The sequence below is a fragment of the Molossus molossus genome, unplaced genomic scaffold (genome assembly GCF_014108415.1).
Source record: "Molossus molossus isolate mMolMol1 unplaced genomic scaffold, mMolMol1.p scaffold_m16_p_1, whole genome shotgun sequence".
Lineage (NCBI taxonomy): Eukaryota > Metazoa > Chordata > Mammalia > Chiroptera > Molossidae > Molossus > Molossus molossus.
In genome coordinates this window covers 174,566,262-174,588,516 of record NW_023425344.1, presented here as the reverse complement: position 1 = coordinate 174,588,516, position 22,255 = coordinate 174,566,262, and positions in this window count along the sequence as shown.

Below are 22,255 nucleotides of genomic sequence, written 5' to 3'. Positions count from 1 at the left end.
CTTTCCATTAGTATCCAATGGCCTTATAAAATGGCTTGTCACCAACTAAATTAATATCCTCCCCAAAAAGATATGTGTTGGGCTAGTATCAGGCTGCTCAGGTGAAAAGAACATGTAGGGAGGAGTCAGAAAGTAGGAGGGACCATGATGTTACACAGGACAGGGGAAGTTGCAGTCCATGAGAAACCAGACCCTAACAGGCTGACGAGTTCTATGCCAAGGGGGGTTAAGTATTGATCCGGTCCCTTTATTGCTTGCATTTATGTCCTAAGGAGAAAACACTTAAATTGTTTAGGGGTACCACTAGTCAACCAATAGATGCACGGTGATTACAGGAGAAGCGAGAACGCGCACACACAAAACAAAGCTGAGACCAAACACAAGCTAACAGTTATAGATTGTCTGAATGCTGGAATTCCTGGGCACCTGTTCCTGAGGTTCTGACAGCTGACCTCAATCCAGAGCGAGAATTTGGTTGCAGTACTCATGGGGCATTTTTCCAAAGTTCTGTTTCCTACAATGCCCTGTGTCCACACAAATCCTCCTGTCTTGAACCTGAGTTGCACATACCCCAAAGAGCCCCCTCAAGAAGTTGTTACACTTTTTGCATCACTCCCCCAGCTACAAAGTCTTGCATCAACCCTTTTGGAGTAGGTTGGATCCTATTTCGTGGTTATGGAAACTCAGAGAAAGTTAGCAACCTTCCGGGCTTTTGGCTCTAACGTGTTTTCCAGGCGTATAGATAAATACCTGTCCAATCTGGTGTATCTCTGACTAGATCCTTTACCCTCTCTGAAAAATCCAGCCCTATCATTTTTTTCTCAAAGATGTTACATGTTCCTAAGAAATAACTTACATAAACATGAAAAACTAGTACCCTTGGCTATTTATGGAGCGTCTACTATTTATCTTCTCCTTCCCTGCTTTGCTATACTGATGTCGTCTTTAGGGGGTGATACCTACCCATGTCATTACTGACACTAAATAAGGGCCCTACATTTCATGCTAGTGGCACTCAATCTGTTCTCAAGTCAACAACACTCTCCCGCATCACTACCAAACCACTGACATTCTAATCAGTGCCGAAGTAGCCAGCATCACGACTTCTAATGTCTGTCAACAGATTCTTTTCCATTTTTCTTTATGCTCTCTTGGCATATTTCTTGCCCTAAAATTTAGAGATGATAAAGTCAAAATAACCAGTGTCCCCATTTGCTCCCTGCTACACGCACCACGCACACATAGACACACACGAACTTGCCTATTGGCCCTAAACCAAACTTGTAAACGTCTCTCTTTCCCCTTAGATTAGGACAGGTGTTCTTCCACTCATCTCTAGCCTCCTGACCCCCCATCTTGTGAATGGGCCTGTGGTGGACCCAGACCACCAGCCCTGCAGACGTGCCCAGACGTGGCTGAGCCCTGCCGTGAACACGGATGTGGATGTTTACCGCACTGTGGTTAGTGACGGAGCATCTTCCTGTGTCTCCACACAGCCTCTTTGTAGATTAGTACTGATGGTTTAAATAACTTACCTTTTATTTCTAAATAAACAAAATATTATAGTTTAAGGACATTGAGTATCCTGAGAAGCTTCAGAGATAAAAAATATATTACTTATGAGAATGGCACTTGACTTCTGTGATCGTCCTCCTAAAATTCCGTAATGCCCGTCTAACCATGAGAAAATCATCAGACAAAAAAAATTTTTTTAATCAGAGAAGAATTTATAAAATACCCGATGTGTACTACACAGAGCTGTAAAGGTCATCAAAAATAGGGGTGTTGGAGAAATGTCACAGTCCAAGGAGCCTAAGGAGATGCAATGACTAAATGTAATGTGGCACCCGGATGGGATCCTGCAACAGAAAAAGAACAATAGCTAAAAGCGAAGGAAATGCAAATACAGTGTGGACTTCTCTTAATAACAGTGTGTCCATATTGGTCCACTGGTTTGTACCTTGGTCATGGAAGATGTTGACAGCGGAAAACCGAATGTGGGTTACACAAGAAGGCTCTGCACTATCTCTGCAACTTTCCTGTGAATCTAAATTACTGTACAGGAAAAAGTTAATTAAATATATATTATGTGTATACATATACACATGTACATATTTATTTACATTATATAAATTTATATGTAGGAATATAAGTCAAAATATAAACATATTTGTGTATATAATGTATGTACACACACAAACCTTTTGTGTGTGTGTGTAATGTACTTTTATGGGGTATATATTATTGTGTAGTTGGACAAATATATATTTTTTAATTCTGACAGGATGAGTAATGATCTAAGGATAGCAATCAAATTGTTTAGGAGTACCCCAGTCAACTAATAAACTCATTTGATTAATTATTTAACAGTAAGCAATGATTTGAAAAGTCAACAAAAATTTCAATGCAATTTTTACCGAAGCTAATGAGGGCAAATTGGCCCATTCAAAATCTGAAGGACACGTTCAGATTCTCCAGCACTGTTCCACGAGCCGAGCAACTTCCAGTGGCTGCAGGGATAGTGATTATAGAAACATATCTGAGACAATCGTAACAGTTACCTCTGGGGGTAAACAGCTTTTTAAAATAATCAGTGTTAATTCTTTAAGAGGTCATAAGGAGCATTTGAAAGGAATCTTTCCATGTTGGAAACTATTGAATTTCCGACCATTTCTCATGAAGCCTTCGGTGAGGCCTAGTCTTTAACCCTCATTTATCTTCACTTTTGCTCTCTGGACTCCCCAGTGATGGATGCCCGGAGACTGCAGAGTGGTTTCAGAACAGCGCGCCCGTGTAAGTGGACCCGGGCAGCTCCAGCGCGGCACTGATGCTTAACCTTCCTCCCTTCTGTGAATGTTTATTTGTAAATATCTTGTCATAATGGATCACTCGGCTGTCACCAAAGGATGTATGTATGCCATCTTGTTTCATATTTCTGTTTTCAAAAACCCCAAGTAAGGCAAGAACCTTTTTGTGTCACCTTCTGTACCTCACATTCTCCAGACCATGGACGCTTCTGAAGTTCAACTGCAAACACCCTTGCAAATTGAGCTGCAAACACCTCTTCCTTAAGGCACGAGCCATAAATGAAAGGAATGATCACTTCAAGATGAAACTTCTTCCTGTGTCTTTTAAAATCAGAGTGGAAGTAGGTCAATGAAATTTAGGCTATTTTAGAATACGTACAGTATTGTATTGTTTGCCAGTACCTAATTTACAATTACAGAGCTCCATGAATATTGAAACGGTTCAGCTTCCCATTATAAATGTATGTGGCAGTTTGGTTGTTGATCAGTTTATGAAGTTAATGCAAATGGAACTGTCTTCCTGTCAGCGTTTGAAATCTATAATGCAGTCATGTTGTATATTCAGGGACAGGCCATTGACAGTCAATTAACAAGTTTGATTGGTATGTCAACTCATTCTTTTGAATTGTTAATAGTATGTTAATAGCATTCATTTCTTTGTGCAGTCCCATTTGCAGCTTCACAGTTCCAGCTATTTTTTATAATTCCGAGTAACCTAAAATAGTGCCTTAATAATAGATTATTAAACACCTGTCTAGTGTAGCTTAGGGAGGTTTTTCTAGACTGGGAGTTTGCAGTGGATCCCTTTGATATTCAAATCAACAAATGATAGCCTTTTTATTCAAAACGTAAATTCTTTTGATGGTTAGCTTGTTAAGAAATACTCGGCTCTAGTCTGACCCGATCCGGTTTCCCATGGAAAAGATCTGATGCCGTTTGAAGGTTCATAAATGGAATGCCAATGACAATTTGTTGTTGACGTCCCGCCGCCTCGGCCATCAGATGCTGCTGGTTGATGTGCCGTTTTAGCTTCACCAAATAATCCTGGCAGGTAAAGGGTCCATGGATTGATCAGATGGTTTCAAAGCAAAGAGGGCTCGTCTGTGGTCTGGAGTTTTAGGCTTGGAGGGGTACTTTAAAAGGCGCATCACGGTTGACAGATGAATCTTAAGGCGTCGAAGGATGGGAGAAAGCAGAAATGTGGGAATATTTTTAAGTGACTAGCATATTACTTAGACTTTTGAAAACCTTCAAATGTCGATCAAATCTGTTCCCCATCGCAGATTTATTTCTCCCTTGGTTTTCGTTATGGTTGTTTTGTCTGTGTGCACAGGTTTACTCTCACTTTTCTGGGGAAGTTGATGAGACATTAAACGTATTATTCCCGAATGGTGCTTCGGAATCAGGTTGTGAGTTCATTTGCACAACCATGTTTTATTCATATAGTTCCTGTACACCAGAATATAAGAATCTGCCACTTCTCTAGCCTAAAAAAAATTGTCTTTACCCAGGAAGCAGTAAAAATTTTATTCCTTTTACCTCCTGTTCTTCACTTCTCTTGGTGATGCTCTCCACAGCCTACGTAATTTATGTTTAATTTCATCGGCGGAGGTTTCTTTATAATATGGTGAAAAAACTGCCACCAATGTCGTTTAGGTATTTCGTTAATATTTTTCTGCTCTCTGCTTCAGTGAATTTGGAGGAGCAATTTGCATGCCTTTGAATTTTAGAATTAGATGGTACTTGAGAGATTGCTACTCAAATATCTGTAATATACAGATAGGGAAACTGCGGTGTATAGTGAGATCTCACAGGTAGGCTCAGACCCAGGTCTCTGTATTCCTAACTCTGTACACATCTACTTTCTGCCCTTAGAAATATGTAGAGACTCAGTTGACTAATAGAAGTGTAATGCACAGTTCTCATCTGAACTCTGGTGGAGTCCTCTAGCTATGACATAAAAACCTGTATACTCTAGTTTACAATCAAGAAGTATATTTGACACCAGAAAAAAAAAGAATCATAAAGAGTATACATTTTTAATATGTAATTAAAGTATCTGTACATCAAAAGGGAAGAAGGAAGGAAGAAAGGAAATTCACTACTGTCTTTGCCGGTTAACTTCACCTCTGCCCTGAGGCAGGACCACAGAACTTGGGACCTGTCTCAGGTCTGGAGGAGGGGAGGAACAGAAAGAGGCAAGCCTGTGCTAATTGATAACAGATTTTATTGTGCCACCTTAAATAACCTTCCGGCAGTGTTTTTTGAAGTGTGTTCATGGCTCACTAGTTCCACAAGATGCTTGGCCACCGAAAAGGGTTGGCATCTAGAGAATCAGGGGGTATGCCCTTCATGAAGTGTCCGGCGTCACAGTAATTGTCGGCAGAGTGCAGACTCTGTCAAGTCCTGCAGTAAAGAAACTTTTGATCTCATTTAACTCAGGATTTCCAAAAATAGTTTGAACACAAAACCTTTGTTTATTCATTTATATGTATGTTCCTTTTAAAACCACGGAACACCTTTCATGTGAACTTGGGGGGTGTTTGAACAGCCTCGGGCAAATTATTTGATTTCTCTATAGTTCAATTTCTTTTTTTTTTATTTTATAGATGTTAGGATAGTGCCTATTGGCTTGAGAATTAAATGAGCTGCTATACATAAAGTACTAGGACAGTGTCAGTCACACGGTGTTATATAAGTATTTGCTATTGGTACTATGTATTAATAGTAATAATGTTTGTGTGAGGAGTGCCATCGTTTTACTTGCTTTGGTTTACCGGATGTACATACGTGGTAAACTGTGTACAAGGCGTTGTGTTGAAGCTACAGACTTTGTGAGTCAATAGGATAAGGTAGAAATAAGAGGAAACAGACATGTAAGCTGATAAATCATAAAGCAGAACAGGCAGTAATGAAGATAAGAAGGGAATCACTATGGGAGTGTTGACAGCAGGGAGCCTACTGCCAACGCAAGGCGACCCAAAGGTTTGTCTTAGGAGCTGACAAACAACTGGACGGCTGGGAAACGACCCGAGGCAGAAGCAGGGAAATTCCAGCGAGATTAGTTTTACCCTCTGTGAGAGACTTCATTTCTGGAGAAGGAGGACACACCAGTCTTATCAAATGGCAAGGCATGCAAAGCCAGGCGGGGTAGCTCAAGAATAAAGGACCTTGAATCCAAGCTCAGTTTGAGTTTTATCCCGCAGACAGCAAAGCGAGCGGAGAATTTTTATGCATGAGAATGAGGATGATCAGCCTTGTTTTTCAGAAAGAGAAACTTGATAGCTGGGGTGGGAGGGACAAGAGGGAAGGGAGACTTGGAAACATGGTAAAGGTGTGGACGGAGGCAGCGGCAATAGGGGTGGGAGGACATCCGCGGCTTAAAGAGACATTTCTGAGGTAGAATTGATAAGAATCCATTGGCTGATCAGATGGAGCAGGAGGACTAGAAATGTGGAGAAGTCAAGGATAAGATCATTAGGACTAGTTTGGGAGGTTGTGTAAATGACAATTCAATTCAGTTTTATAGAGACACTGAGTTTTTCAAAAAAAACTTCGATGTGTCCACAGCCTGCCATCAGTTTTATCACAGTGACCTTCTGAGGGGAGACTAATTGAACATATGTAGATTGCTTGATACGACTCATGAAAACTACGGGTGACACACATCAAAAGTGACTAACTCCCGAAGTAACATACTGGAAGCATATGGGAATGTACATTTTAAAATTAAATGTAAAATTACATATACAATGTTTAAAATCATAGCAGCATATCTGCATGCTCACAATTTTACACACAGCTTTGCTAAAGCGCTTCTAATATTTTCATTGCATTTATTACTTCAATACTTTCTTCTTCTCCTTTCTCATTCTGAGTTTCTCGGATCCTGGATCTTGTTTGTCTCTGTATTTCCCGACCCATCCACAAATGATACATCGTGGGTACCTAGGAATGGAACACCTGAAACACCATCACTCTAATTTCACTCTAAAAATAGATATTCAAAACATATTTGGCACAGCTGTAACAAAAATAAATTAATTTAAAAAAAATATCCAGCAATATTAAGTATAAAATATCACATAAGAGCTTTTGCATCATGTGTTCCCTGTACCTTCAAAATCTTGAGGTTGTCGTGGCTGCTCACAGAACTGTGAATGGTCATGGTACATGCGTTTAGTGGGGATAAAAGCCCAAATTCTTAGTTTGATGTTTATTAAATGGCAGTTTCTCTGGTTTATACAGCACTTCACATTGGGGTGAGGACGTCTTAAGTTATCTGTTTCAGCAGTAAGCCTCTCTTCTCTGGCGTGGAACCCCTTGTGGGCATGGCCTTCTGTTTGAAGACACACGGTGCTCTGGTCTTCTGGAGAGATTAAGCCATTCGGTGTATCTTACACAATTTTATCAGAAGTTGGTTGACTGCTCTTCCTATTACCTCATGCTGTGCTTGTAAGTATTTTAATCTGCTTTTATGTTGTGCCAGTTTTCCGCATTCCCTAACACATCACACAAACTTAAGTGATAGCAGAAAGGACATTATCAGCTCCAAATTCAGAACTAATATGCTATTTATAAAGTTGTTTTTAATGTCCAATTTGGAGCAGCATATTACTTTCTATTCTCTACTCTATTTAAACAATACCAAGATTCTGAATCTGTCCTGCAAAGAGACAAGAGTAAATAATAACCAATATAAAAACCAAGGAGGTCCTGACAGGGTAGATCAGTTGGGTGGAACGTCATCCCGATACTCCAAGGCTTCAGGCTCGATTCCCAGTCAGGGCACATGCAAGAAGCAAGCAATGAATGCATAAAAAAATGGAACAACAAATCGATGTTTTCCTCTCCCTCTTTTTCTTTCTCCCTTCCTCTCTCTCTCTAAAAATTCATAAATAAAAAAATTGAAGAAAAAAGACTGTGGAGGTTTTGAAAGTTTTAAGAATTATTCATTCCTTCATAAAGAATTTTACATAAAATAATTTATCCATGCCTTGGTTAACCCCCAGAAATGTTGATTTATACCCTGTATTTCTTTAAATATTTCTAATGTTCCTTCTTTGGGGAGAGAAAGGAAGTTATGCTTTGAAAAGAGAATGTAACCATGAAAAATTCTCTCATTCCCAAACCTGTTTTAATCTAAACACCCATTTTTTTTTTCACTGTAGTTATTTTTCTCTAATCACAAGTCTTTCCTAATTCCCCGTAATATGCCAGGTTTTCTCCAGGTTGTGGAGTAATTATATCCATAGGAATAGATATGTTTCATAAGAGGCTGATTTCTCATGGGACAAGTTCAGGGATGCTAGACCCTGGAAGTACACGAACTATCCTGTTGTTCAGTAAACGGTGCACATTCTGAATTTATTCAGCCATACAGATCGCTTCTTCCTCAAGTTATTGCAAAATATGTCAAAGATCTGGAATTTTGTAATGTAATTCTATAGCGTTCTCCAGTCCTCCATCTTTAGTCATTGTTAATTCTGATACTTTAGACATGTTTTCATTAGAAATATTATTAAAGCAAGGGAGACAAATTATAATGCATAAAACGTTAAATATTACTTGCCCTTTAATTATATAATCATTATTGGGAATTATATCCACAGCTCCTCTAGATTGGGTAAAATTCTAACTTCATCGGTATATATTGTTTTTCTTACAAAATTCTTGCCAATTAAGTAAGTCCGAGATAGCTTGTCACTTGTACAGCTTATACCTTCAGTTACACATGGATTCCTAATATATTTTTTTTATATAAGAACTGTAGACAAAGTAATATCGTTATGCCCTTTGCAGTGTTCGCCATTGATTTTATACTGTATTCCACACTTTTCCCCTTTAAAATCAGCAAACTGTAACTGTTGGACGGTTGATCCGGGTTTCTGGTTTCGCTCCCTGGTTGCCTGCCGGCAGAAGCAGTGTTCGCAGCGATGAAACCCGGCCACTTTCACGTTTTACCTGGTTTTACTTTCTTGTTTTTGTGACTTTTATTATTACTACTTTTAAACTAGTACAATGAAACCAGTTGGAAGAATCAAACACAATATGTCAAGTGGGCAAAGAGGCACAGTCAAGATCGAGAAATGGCATGCGTGTCGCTTTATCTTTGGCATGGGGATAGCTGCAAGCCAAGAGAGAGCAGCGGCTCTGCGTTCAGGCATCTCCCCTCCGCTCCCAGTCGAAGCAGCTCTACCACAGTCCTGAAGTTCCTGTTAATTAGTCGGGGCTAAAGAGATTCATTTTCAGTAAGTTAAGAAATCCAGATTTATTTTGTGACTTGGTAGAAGTTACTTGGTGGCAAGACAGTGAGTTCCAATAATGAGAGCTGGCAGGCCAGGATTTGTGCTCCACTCTGTTGGCGTATGAAATTACAGCACATCATTCAAACAAAACCAGTAACCCAACTTTTATGTCCTTTGCTAGGTACAGTGAAAATTTCATTATTCTGCGATCGTTTTATTCTTCCTGGATTAGGTCGTGTGCTGTAGCCGTAAGAAGCAGCTCAAGTAGATAGAATATGCAGGACCAAAACTTGATTTGCCCTAGCCAGAGTGCTCCGGGGTTAGAGCATTGGCCTGCACACTGGCCTGTTCACCTCAAGGGCCGCGGGTTTGGTTCCAGTCGAGGACACATACCTGGGTTGCAGGTTTGATCCCTGGCTCTCACATCAATGATTCTCTCCTCCCTCCCTTCCTCCCTCCCTCCCTTCCACTCTCTCTAAAAATCAATGGAAAAAAATACCCTCTGGTGAGGATTAACAAAACAAACAAATAATTTTTTTAAAAAAACCTTGTATTTTTACTCACATACCAAAATGACTATAGACTGTTCAAGGAAAGATGCCGTAAAAGTCAGACTCTTATTTCCTTAACTCATCCCTGTAATATCCTGAATGATGTTTAGAGGTTCAATTTGCCTAAAAGAAGGAATGTTGCCCCTTGGTGTGCAATGAGGTTGCTAAACTGTGTTATTCCTTAACTGAGGCAAACAGAACAGCAAGAGATTGTTTCCTCATCAGGTGTGCACTACATGAACAAGGAGAGAAAATCTGACCATATTCTTTTTGATGGAGCTTTTTCTGCATCCCTCTTGTCTATGTATCGCAAGGATTCTTTGTGGAAAAGACAGATTGGTCTGAAGGAAGGTCTACACAGCCATGAAAGCCGGGTAATAAATTTACTTTAAAGCATCAGCTCCTAAAGTATGTTTGCATAGTCAAGTATGGACCAGGCCAAAATCCAGGCTTAAACATTTTCTCCTTGTTATCACCTCGTTAAGCTCCCCACTCCGAGCCATGCCTCCTACAGTCACAGGTATGGTGCCACTAATTAAGAAGAAGGGGCTCATTACCAGTTCTCATTAACATCAATTGGAGTTTTAAAGCCAAATCCCTGGACTGAAAATTTACCCCCTTAATGTTCAACACAGGTGAACGAATAAAATCATTTAAATGCCTGTATCATGGGGTAGTGCAAATGGGCTCTCCAAGGATGAACAAATTGCTTCCTGCAGTCTGGCACTAATCCCAGTGCTCAGAGAAAAGCAGGCAGAGCTTTGAAGAAAAATACTATTCAGAAGGGAGACACTGACAGGGACACCATGGTGTGTGATAACTGATATCACAATATACACATTATCGTCTAAATACGTGTCATCTCCAGTAAGGATATATGGATGAACGAGATTAACTAAAGATGGTGCCTGACAATCAAGTACTTAACAAATTTCTGAATTTAATGAATGAAAGAATAAATGTTCACCAGTATGTGTTCACCTGCTAATGAAACTTACCTCTCAGACTCAGTACTTGCCTCAGAATGTCCTAGACTGTCGATGTGCCTTAACCCTTCTTCTGTGACTGTAATTTTTACAGATAACAATGTAAATTATTTTATCGTGGGAGGCCGTTAAGACATTTCAAACGCATAATTTCATGAAAAGTTAAAATGTGTTGATTTGGTTGATTTGAAATGCTCTTCTGCAGTTCATTGAAGTGATAATCTGTATGGAAATTAGTCTTTGCAAACCCAAAGGCTAACCAATTTGTAGAGTACATTTTCACGTTCCCTCATAATTTCCCTTCCTTACCCCAGTGTAAACAATGACCCAAAAATAGTTATAAGATGAATGTTTGCTCCTAAACTATATGTGGATTGGAGAATTATTTTTTCTGGTTTTATAGACTCTTGACTTACATGATAGATTCTTTTCATTTATGAATTGCCCATGTTTTTTCCTGAGTGGGCAAATTAGTCGTATTTCATTTACTTTAATGATGTGTACCTTGACTAACATACCCCCCAAAGTTACTTTGTTCTGAATTTCTCCAGTGTCAAATGTCCTCATGAGGTTCCTACCTGTAAATGGCAGTTAGGGAATCACAGAACATTGTAGCTGGTAGGCACCTTCCCAGCCTTCACATTTTCCAGACAAGGAAGCCTAAGTCCAAGAAGTTTAATTGCCTTTCTCACACTCACAAGCAGAGGTAGAGCCTTAGCTAGAACTGTGTCTCCTTATCCCCACGTCAGCCCAGGTGTTCACAGCTGACTCAACCCAAGCATGTCTGTAGAAGTCTGTAGCCTTATCCAAGCGATCTTCTTTCGCAATTCCAACGTTGTTTTGAATTTAAAATTAATCAGAGAGAAAGAAACCCTTGAGGAAATATTTGTTTGGATGTTTGGGAAGATCAGGCATTTTACTTAAGACAGGCCTGCCTTATACGCCTTATAAGCTTATAAGCGTTAAGTTTTCATCTTTTCACCTGCTTAAAAATTGAAAGACAGTGATAATGGATGCAGAAGTGCATCATGGGATGAATAAATTGTGCGAGTTAGAGAAGAGAAAATGAATGTGCTCGTGAAGGAGCGAGCACATCAATCAGTGGCTGCATGGTGTTTGCACCAGTGTGTCCAGGGGACACCTCACCAATCAATCATTCAGGAAGCTCCCTCCAGCTTTCAGAAGGAGAAAAAGATTTCACACTAAAGTGCTGTAGAGAAAGCGTAGCATTTAAAGAGGTCATTCCAGGGACTCTTTGGGCTCCTAGAGGAGAGGGGAAAAAATGAGAAAGGGGCAAAATACCATAGAAAGCCTATAGCTTGGAATTTTTAAAAAATGCTAAATGCATTATGAACCATTCTTATTTTATATTGATTCAAAGCATTAATCAAACATCATTTGGTATATCTGAGCATTAAAAAGTGACATTTGTATATAGCTTCTGCCTTCAAAGGAGCTTAAAAACAGAAAAGTCTTTACTCTTCAAAGCTTTCATTACTGTACTGAATTATAATCTAATACTGCTGTTTTTCTTGAGCATTAAACATATCAACATTCCCTGGAAATGTTTCAGGTTCATGAATCATTCATACACTAATCATTGGTCATGTGCAAGATACTACTTTAGCTGCTGCCTTAACCTAGCTTATACATGGGCAAGGCAAATAAAATTAGTTTAGAAATAGTTGTGTTGTAAGATAGAAAGGTATTAAGCGACAGGATTATTTAGGCAACTTGGTTTATTCCTGAATTTCCAAGGGGTTAAAGAACTATGGCAAAGGCTGCCCAAAATAACCTCATTACGGAGCTGCAGGTCTGCGCGTCCACTCCCCGAGTGGCTCCGCTCTCGGTAGTGTTTGCCCCTACAGGTGGTGTACCGTTGGTGGTGTAGCTAATTATAGCAAGAAACATAATGAAATGTCTTAAAATATTGCCCACTAGCAAGGAAAGGCAGCTACTGCCAATAAAGTGATTTTGTAAGCAGGAAGTAATTCTTGCCACACGATTCTGACAGCATGACTTCCCTCACTGCTTACGGTCATTCTTTCTGCGCTGGCTTTTCAAGTCCAGAAACGGGGAGCTCTATGTAAGGATTGCCATCAAAGTGGAATTGTAAACAAAAACTCAAGCAGCCAAACATTAACTAAGTGTATCCATTCCAACCCGAGGAAACCAGTATCAGTCATTACATACAACGTAAAACTTACAGCATCTAAGGTAGTGTCTGGTGTTTAGTATAGAAGCTGAACGCATCAAGCTGGGGCTGGAACAGGTAGGGTTTGAATGCAGCCTCTGCCATTTGGTAGCCGCTTCACCAAAGATTTCCCTTTGTATCTGTGTTAACATCACAAAAATGGTAGTAGTTGCTGCTTTCCGTCATTTCCCTCCTTTCTCACTTAAAACAGAGAGCGATCATTTCTTTAAATGCCTGAGCTCTTATCATACTTTGTCTTTCATTGTAGTTTGCTATCAGCTCATCTGTTGCCCACTTGATTGCAAACTATTTGGGGGACAAGAATCTCTCAAATTCTGTTCATGTCTAAACAGTACTATACACATAGAGGCCTTGAAAAATAACTATTGATTTGAATTTTAAGAATGATGACAAATAAGCCAACTGAATCTAAGGCCATGTGAACAATTCATGAATCCTTACCAACAATCCCAGTCTGATTAGCATCACTATGGATCAAGAGTAGTAGTCAACCCATAAGTAATTTTTCTAATCTCACGAGTTTTTTTCTACCACTAACAGTAACAATAATAGCTATCACTTATTGAAAACTAGTTATAAATCTGGTGTTTTTCATACATTAACTCATGTAGTCCTTATAATCACCTCCCACAGAAGACATTTTAATCTCATTTTTAAACATAATTTAAAAATAAGACTTAGAAGGATGTTAATGAGGAGGTCCAAAGTCACAAACTTGTAGAAAAAAACCCTGAAATTTAACTCAGTTCTAACCCTAAAGGCCCATGTTTTTTCTTATTACTTGTATTATATTTGTAACATTATGGGTCTTAAATTGAATTTTTTTAATTGTGTTTTATTGGAAGTATGATATCGAATAGTGAAATTCAGAGGTGTGTAAACATTTGTACTGCTTATAGGTAGCATTTCATTTCAATCTCCCTAAGACTTTCTAAACCACTTAACTATTAATTTCGGGATTCCCAGGTCCAGGGCTCTCAACAGATCACCAGATGATATAATTTGCATGAACCATTTGTCATCTACCCATCAATTTTGTCCACTGTGAACTAAACATATTGTTTATTAATAGAATACATGTGTGTCGTGGAAAGCAATATCTGGGAATTCAGGTCTTGAGGATATTAAATAACTAAATGACTTCCAGATTACATTATTTAATTAAAGCAACTATTCCTTCCTACTACTGATTATTTATCTAAACTCATCAAATTGCACCAGATCGCAGGTAGTGATGATCTACAAAACGGACATCAAAATCCTGGTTGATTGTGATTATGATATAAAGAGTAGATCCCTGAATATGAACAATACTTGAGGTTTTCTAACATAAAATCACGGTAAGGCAAATTCCTTCAAGAGATTCTGTGGCCCATAATGAGGACATTTTTATTTTAAAATCCAGAAATTGACTAGAAATCACTTCAGATGTAGCTCGATGCAGTGTTCACATGAAATCATCAGGTTCCGTCTCTCAGCTCTACTTGTTCCAGGTTTGCTCCATCCTGATATGGTCTCCCAGCAGCTCCAGTCCCTCTCCTCATTACCACCGCAGCTCCAAGCTTTTTATCCCCGTATACCAAGCACACATGGAAATGCGGGAACCCATACCTCATTTTTCATTGTAACAATATTGAATTACTTGCACTGATCCAGTTTAGCTCTCATGTTCAATCCAACTCCAACTGATAAGGCCATTGAAATGCAATGTGTTCATGGGCTTAAAGCCTCTGTTACCTTCCCATTTCTACATCTGGGTTCGGTCCATGCGTAGAATCGATATTATTGAAATGACATAGTTTGGACATTCAGAAGGATATTAGAAAGGAAGAAGAGGAAAGTTCATTCTGGGAAAGATATTAGTAAATAGCCGCTGGCCTCCTGTTCTCACTGCACATTTGGGTCAGCTGTGTTCTAAACCTACCGAACTTCAAGCTGTAGAGGTGGCAGCCTTTCAGCCAAGTTGTGAACCCAGCTGGAATTAGCAGAGTTTGTTTGCGTGGAAGGAGAGACATAGAATCCCAGCCGTTGGGGTGTGGCATGTGAAGCTCTGGATATACCACTGTTGCTCTCACCACCGCCACCACCACCTTGTCACTCCACCCTACGAACAAAACACAAAGGAGCCTGACTACCATACTTACTCAGCTGGAACACAGGCTTGCCATTAAATACAGCTTTTCAACTGAATGTACCAGCAATTTCTTATATGCCCAGTCTGGGGCGAGCCAGAAGAATGAGTCTTAGTCACTCAGACTATGACTATCTCCTAACCGTTCCTTCCTTTACTCACTCAATGCATTGTTTTGATCTTTTTATTTTATTTTTATTGAATTTATTGGGGTGATACTGGTTAATAAAATTCTATAGGTTTCAAGTGTACAAATGATATAATAGCATCATCTGTATATTGTATGGCGTGTTCACCGCCCACAACCAGGTCTCCTTTCATCACCGTTTAGCCCCACATTCCCTCTTGTAATCGCCTTACTGTTGTCTGTGTCTATGATTTATTGGGTTTTTTTGGTTTTGTTTTGCTTAATCCTTTCACCTTTTCCACCCAGCCCCATCCTCCCCTCCCCCGACAGCTGTCAGTCTGTTTTCTGTATCTGAATCTGTTTCCATCTTGTTTGTTCCTTAATTTTGCTCATTAGATTCCACCTATAAGTAAGATGATATGGTACTTGTCTTTCTCTGACTGGCTTGTTTCACTTAGCACAATCCTCTCCAGATCCATCCATGCTGTGCAAAAGGTGAGATTTCCTTCTTTATTATGGCAGTCAACCCGACTCACTCAATAAAGTTTAAGCACCAACTGTATACCAAGCACTTTCCTGAATCCTAGAAGTATAGTCATACACGAAACATAGTAGGTGCCTGCTGTCAGCAGGGGATTACAGACAGTAACAAATAGACAAACAAATCAACAAAATATCTTTAAAGAGTGTTAAATACTATGAAGAAAATAAACGTGAATGAACTTGGAGACAGGTAAGCAGAGCATTCATTCAAAGAGGTGATATTTGAGCTGAGACTTGACTGACAAGAAGAAGCCAGCCTCCCAAAGATATCTAAGAGCACTCAAGTTAGTGGAAATAGCACACAGGCAGGAAGTGGAAATAAATTTGGCATGTTAGAAAACAAGGGGAAATAAATCAGAACCTGGAGCATGGTGAGCGATGAGAGAGGAGGTGGGTACGGTCAGAGTGGACCTATGGCCACTCCCGTGCACAGGTCTGCTGTGTCTGTCTCTAAAAGCAGTTGGAGTTCAGCTGAAGAAAAATGTCAAATTTCTACTGTCTTCATTGTCCAACACTTCCCAAGTCACCGGAGTGTTCCAGAAAACCCTGGTAAGATCTTAATGGTCCATTCTGCACAACACTAATGTCTACTTTTTATTGATTTTGTGTTAGAATATCTTTATTTCTTTATTTTAGAACCTGTACAAGCTTATAACATCCAAGAGTTTTAACAACAAAATAACTTATTTTGTGCATACCATTTTATATTCTCCCAGTTTAATGAAATACCATGGACATTGCTTCATGTTTGTACATCTACCACCTCCTTTGTTATTTTTCTGGTTGCATGATTTTTTATTGATGAGTGTAACTTATTTCACCAGTTGTCTGTCGATGGCCATCTAGGTTATTTACAGTTTTTTGCAAGTGTAAGTATTTCTGTAGTTGAACATTCTTCTACAAATATCTTGACATTCCTGTGCAACCACTTACTTTGGATAAATTTCCTATAACAAAATTGTTGAGTGAAAGTATGAGAATAAAGATAAATATTGCCTGAGTGCCTATGAAAATGTTGTATTGTATTATACTCTTCCCACACTTGGCCAATCCTAGAACCTATTAATAGTTTTCATCTTTGCAAATCTGATAGAAAAAAACAATGTTTCACAAGTTCCCCTCATTCCTTACATATTGTAACTCCAGGTTCTGGGTCAGTTCTTGGTGATTATAATATCCTTCCAAGGTAGACAAGGTAGTCATTCCAATACCTACCTACTCTTCTTCATCCACAGACACTAAATCTCATGGTCATACACTGAGCCTTTCTATTTTACTAATAACAGCAAGAAGTCCATAATCTCACTTCAAGCATTTCACTCTCTGCCATCTCCTGCCTTTCCAGTTCACTCCCTGTAGGAGTCTGATTCCACTGGGACCTGCCATCCCTTAATGCTCCTTATTCCCCTCAGTTACCTTCAGCCCTCAGTTACCTTCCTCTCTTTGTGTTTTGAGTGGATGTGACAGCCCCTCAGTATAATCACCCTGCCCATGCTCTCATCTTCCTCTCATCCTCCCTTCCTCCATTACACTCCCATGACCAACCCCAACCCTGGCTGAATCCAGTTCATGGCCCACTTTTTACCTGCACCTGGGCATCTAACCACGGCTAAAGAAAAACCACAGTCATTCTGACGGGTCCACTTTAAATCTGTGACCTTTTATCCTAACTGAGCACTTTGTGCCAACTCAGCAATCTTACTGCATATTCTCTAATCCGTTCACTCTCTGATGCTCCTTGATGATTGGTTCACAGTTTCGCCTCTCATCCCAGACCTCCGACACTTCCTCCTTTTTTTTAGTTACATAAATTCACCCATTTATTATAGGCCAGCAATATTTCAAACTGTGGAGGTTCTGCTAGTCTTTCAATTCCTCATCTTCAGATGTCAGACTTGACTGTGCGGGCAGGAGGGGTGTTGTAGCTCCAGGAACGACCATGCCAGGGCCACAGCTGACTGGCTGATTTCCATGTTCTTCACCATTTTCCTGGGGGAGGTGCCATCGTGGGTCCTGTGTTTACTGACAACCCCGCCCTTCCTGGTGCATTTAGCCAGATCGCTGCAAGCTAGAACCGAACCCAGAGAGGAACAGCAATTCTCCCTTTCTCTTGGCTCTCTGATGATGACCTTCATTCACAGAGCTGATAAAAGCAATCAGAGGAGTGTTTCCTCTACACTTACTATTCTATTTACACCTGCCTTTCTCCTGTTACTGCAGATGAACTGTTTGTGCACCTGTCTAAGGCCAATTCTGAGGTGAGGGAACTTGACGTCGTGAACAGGAATACTGCCTGTGGAGTGGTTAGTCTTTGCCTGGGAACAGGCGAGGTAAAAAGCGCCAGATTTGTTGTCCGCCTTTCTGTGTGTTGACATTACAGTGAACAAACATACTCTCCTGATTCATGTCATCATGGAAATAGACAGGACACCATAAGTCACTTGTCTACCCCCTCATTTTACAAGTTGGGATCCAAAAAAGTAAAATTTTTTTCCCAAGGATATATATATATTTTAATGGGCAATTAGAGGAAGGATGACAGGCAACATAAGGGCAACTTCACAATTTTTTTTTCTGTAGAACTTACTGAAAGTTAACAAAAGAAGCAAAAAAAAAAAATGTATGATCAATGCTATAAATAAGTAAGGATCAAATGTGTGAACCAAATATAGCACAATTTAAATCAAATTGGAACAAGATGGTAGAAATTTGCACAGAATTCCTCTTCTAGGGAGTAAGTAACAAGGGATAATATGCGAATAAAGTTATTAAAAAGAAACTCACTGATGTTCTCCTAATTATATCATAAATTTGAATGGATAAAAATTAGAGTTAAAATAGGGCAAATAAATATCTGTTGACTGATCCCTGTAGGAACACCTGTCTCTTGTTGCTTCAACACAAGGACTTGGAGCCGTGGTGTGAAGAGTCACTGAGCTTGATCGTTTCTGTTCTGGGTCCAGGAGGAGAGAAGCAGAGATAAGGGGGATAATCTGTGTGCAGTCACTGGCTTGATCAAGAACAGCAAGCAGCAGCCAACAAAATCAGGGAGGCTGGGGAAAAATGGACTGTCAAACCATATAGACCCCGCAGGAAAATATCGGGTTCTGCAGACATAGGAGAACAAAGTGAAGTCCAGGGTACTTACCCACCTCTGAGCTCCACTGATGTATGAGGAGAATGAAGGAGACCCTGTCAAAAACAGAAGTGCCTCCCTTTCTCCCATCCCCTCTGATATGATAGCTGAGACACAAAACAAATAATACTGAACATTGGCATATGCCCACTGCATATGTTCTGACAGAGAGTTTACTGAGTTCCCAGGCACTCAAGAAGAAGCAGCAAGGGGAATGTGCCCACGCTATTTTAGAATGAGGAAGGCTTGGATGGATGGCCTCATTCAGAAATGAAAGCTAGCAAATAATTTTTTTTAAATTCTTAAGTAGAAATTTATTAAATCTTCTTTTAATGTTTTGTTTGTTTTTATCTTTATTGTTGAGAGTATTACAGATATTGCCCCCTTTTTCCTCCATTGCCCCCTCTACCCGGTTCCCACCCTGCCCCAGGCCTTCACTCTATTGTCTGTGTCCATGGGCAGTGCATATATGCATGCAAATTCTTTGATTGATTTCTTCCCACCCCCTCACCCCGCTTCCCTCTGAGAGTCATCAGTCTGTTCCATGTTTCCATGCTTCTGGTTCTATTTTATTCGTCAGTTTATTATGTTCATTAGATTCCACATATAAGTGAGAACATGTGATATTGGTCTTTCTCTGACAGCTTATTTAGCTTAACATAATCTCCAGGTCCCTCCATGCTATCTCAAAGGATAAGAGATCTTTCTTTTTTACAGCTGCATAGTATTCCATTGTGTAAGTATACCACACTTTTCATTCACTCATCTACTAATGAGCACTTAGGCTGTTAACAAATCTTAGCTATTGTGAATAGTGCTGCTATGAACATAGGGGTGCATATATTATTTCTGGTTGGCATTTGGGGATTCTTAGGATATATTCCTAACAGTGGGATATCTGGGTCAAATGGTAGCTCCATTTTTAATTTTTTGAAGAAACATCATATTGTTTTCCATAGTGGCTGCACCAGTCTGCATTCCCACCAGCTGTGAAATAGGGTTCCTTTTTCTCCACATCCTCACCAGCACTTGTTGTTTATTGATTTATTGATGGTAGTCATTCTGGCAGATGTGAGGTGATACCTCATCATCATTTTAATTAGCATCTATCTGCTGACTAGTGATGTTGAGCATTTTTCATGTCTCTTGGCCATTTGTATGTCCTCTTTGGAGAAGTGTCTATTTAGGTACTCTGCCCATTTTTTAATTGGATTGTTTGTCTTCCTTTTGTTGAGTTGTATGAGTACTGTAGATATTTTGGAAATTATGGTTTAAATGGAAGTTGTAAAACCATAAAAATCCTAGAAGAAAAAGTAGGCAACAAAATTTCAGACAACTCATGTAGCAGAATTTTCACCAATATATTGCCTAGGGCAAGAGAAACAAAGGAATAATAAACACATGGGACTACATCAAACTAAAAAGCTTCTGCACAGCAAAAGAAACCAGCATCAAAATGAAAAGGGAACCCACTGTATGGGAGAATATATTTGCCAATGATACATCTGATAAAGGGTTAATTTCCAAAATAGCAAATTAATTTAGCTCCCACAAAAAAAAAAAAAAAGAAAGAAGAGAAAAATAAATAAACCATCCAGAATTCAAATAGAGGGGATACTTGGAAAGAAAATGAACATTAAAAAATGGTATAAAAATTTTACAACTGTTTTGCACACTCAAGAAAACATAAATAACTTTGACTTGATGAAATCATAGACTTAAATATGGGACAAGACAAGGAAAAGGTGAAAAGGAAGTTGGTGGAACAAAAAAGAAATCAAAAGAAAGAACACCACAAGAAAATGTATTCATTCAGAAAACTCACGCAGGATTAAGGACAGGATTGTGAAAAGTCACACAAAAATAGGAAGTCATATAAAGTCAAACACTTAAAAATACCAAAATAGATGTGAAGAAAAATGAAAAGCTAACATATGGTTATTTCTGTGTGGAGGAGGCGAGGGTGCAGAGTAAATGAAATCCACCAAAATTCCAAGAAAAGTCTCTAGGAGTGAAAAAACAACAATCCCGAATCTATAGATCTAAAAGGTTCAATTTGTTTTAGAAAATGCTAGTAAAGAATGACCAGTATCGAGATACATTTCTTTCAGTTATTAAGCTGCCAAGATGAAGAAAGCTTTCAGAAAGACGATGATCATCTAACAATGGGAGACTTAGAAACTCTGATTTTTAAAAATTACATTGTCTACACAATTCTCAGGTTAAAACTATATGTACCATCCTGGCCAGTTTGGGTTAATGGTTAGAGCATCGGCCTACAGACTGAAGGGTTGTGGGTTTGAGTCCCAGTCAAGGGCGAGTACCTGGGTTAAAGGTTCGATCTTTGGCCCCCGGTCAGGGTCCTGTGGGAGGCAACCAATAAATGTGTCTCTCTCACATCAATGTTTCCCTCGCTCTCGCTCTCCCTTCCTTCTACTCTTTCTGAAAATCAGTGGGAAAATGTCCCTGGGTGAAGATGAAAACAAACAAACTATGTGCATCAGCCAAATTGATGTATTTGAGAAAAATTTACATTCTCAAATGTGTAATGACTCAGTAAATGTGTTATCCATGTCTGATATCTCAATGTCATACTTAAAACATAACCCAGACTTTCATCTCCAACAATATGACAGATTAGATTTGTCTGATAGAGCAAATAAAATACTGGAGGCCCAGTATAATCTAGATTTCAGATACACAATGAATAATCTTTTAGTGTAAGTATGGCTTATGCCATATTTGGGCTTTACTTGACTAAAAGAATATTCCTTATTTATCTGAAATCCACACTTAACTGTGACATTCTCAATTTCTTGCAACCCTAGGTAGTCTGAGAAATATCCCAAACCATACAACCAGAAATGCTGAATTTGAAAAAGAAGAAAGACAAACTACAATATTTAAATTGTGTAACTAAGCTCAGAAAGTTTAAAGAAAATCTCTAGGGGAACAAATTAGAAAGAAAACTGATAAAGCAGAAGCTGAAACAAATGGGAATTACTTGCTAATCATGGTGACTGAAATGCTTGTGTTTGGATGGCCACGTAGGGACAGAAAACAGTGCTTTGGAGCTGCATAAAGTAGACAGTCAGATCTGAGGCCCTTCCATGAACCAGCACCCCGGAAAGGCTGTAATCTCTGTGAAAGGATGGACTAAGGAAATATGCTCACAGCAAAAGACAACAAGCAACCTGTCTGTCTTGGCCTAGGCTCTGAGTAGCATACAAAACACATCTTCCAGGGAATTCAAATGCACAGGTGTTTCCTCAAACAAATTTGGAGTTGAAACGTTATAATCAGTGTTGTCCTGGAAACCCTAAGCAGATAAATTAATTTCGGGTAGTTCCAAGTTAATATATTGGGGGTGTGGACTGGCCAGTGTGGCTCAGTGCTTGAGCGTTGACCCATGCACCAAGAGGTCACTGGTTCAATTCACAGTCAGGGCACATGCCTGGGTTGTGGGTTCAATCCCCAGTAAGGGGCATGCAGGAAGCAGCTGATCAATGGT